The 806-nt window shown below is 58.9% G+C and overlaps 1 protein-coding gene across 1 annotated transcript in view; it reads left to right on the top strand.

Moving 5' to 3' along the window:
* The first annotated feature begins 254 nt into the window (after positions 1-254).
* LOC311265951 (heterogeneous nuclear ribonucleoprotein L-like) overlaps positions 255-806 on the top strand; it is an 18210-nt gene continuing 17658 nt past the window's right edge. Inside the window, exon 1 of the mRNA XM_084368102.1 lies at positions 255-441. The gene's annotated coding sequence lies outside the window, so the exon portion shown is untranslated. The remainder of the gene's footprint in view (positions 442-806) is intronic.

Below are 806 nucleotides of genomic sequence, written 5' to 3'. Positions count from 1 at the left end.
AGAGAGAGAGAGAGAGAGAGAGGGAGAGAGAGAGAGAGAGGGAGAGAGAGGGAGAGAGAGAGAGAGAGAGAGAGAGGGAGAGAGAGAGAGAGAGAGAGAGAGAGAGAGAGAGGTCTGTCGTCTCTTCCTCCGTTTTACCGAAAATCTACATCCGTGAGTTCACCTCCTGAGATGGAGGAGACAGAAGACAGAGCAGGAGCAGGAGGAGCAGGAGGAGGAGGAGGAGGAGGAGGAGGCGGAGGAGCAGGAGGAGGAGCAGGAGCAGGAGCAGGAGGAGGAGGAGGAGGAGGGTACCACCGGGCAGCCAAGCGGCTCCGGACCGAGGAGGAGGCCGGCGGAGAGGAGCTGGAGGACGGGGAGGAGGAGGATGAGGACTCCGCCGCAGAGGAGGCTGCGGGGAGCGGCAGCACCGAGGACAGGAGCCGGAGGAGCGGAGGGAAGGTGAGGGCACGAGCTGTGCGTGCGTGCGTGCGTGCGTGTGTGTGTGTGTGTGTGTGTGTGTGTGACTGTCCTGACACGTGTAGCTGACAGATGATGTGAACAACCAGCCTCTGTCCTGTCACACTGCACCTCCACGAGCTGCGTGAACGATGAAGGGAGGTGTTTGTTCTGTGTCAGGAGAAGGTTCTGTGTCAGGAGAAGGTTCTGTGTCAGGAGACGGTTCTGTGTCAGGAGAAGGTTCTGTGTCAGCAGAAGGTTCTGTGTCAGCAGAAGGTTCTGTGTCAGGAGACGGTTCTGTGTCACTGGGTCAGACTGAAGTGTCTCTGAGGTGATGATGCAGCTGCAGCTCCAAACCTCCAGCCACA

The sequence above is a fragment of the Pagrus pagrus genome (genome assembly GCF_965226575.1).
Source record: "Pagrus pagrus genome assembly, chromosome: 2".
NCBI classification, from domain to species: Eukaryota; Metazoa; Chordata; class Actinopteri; order Spariformes; family Sparidae; genus Pagrus; species Pagrus pagrus.
The sequence above is the reverse complement of the archived record's forward strand: the minus strand, read 5'-3'. Positions and strand labels throughout refer to the sequence as shown.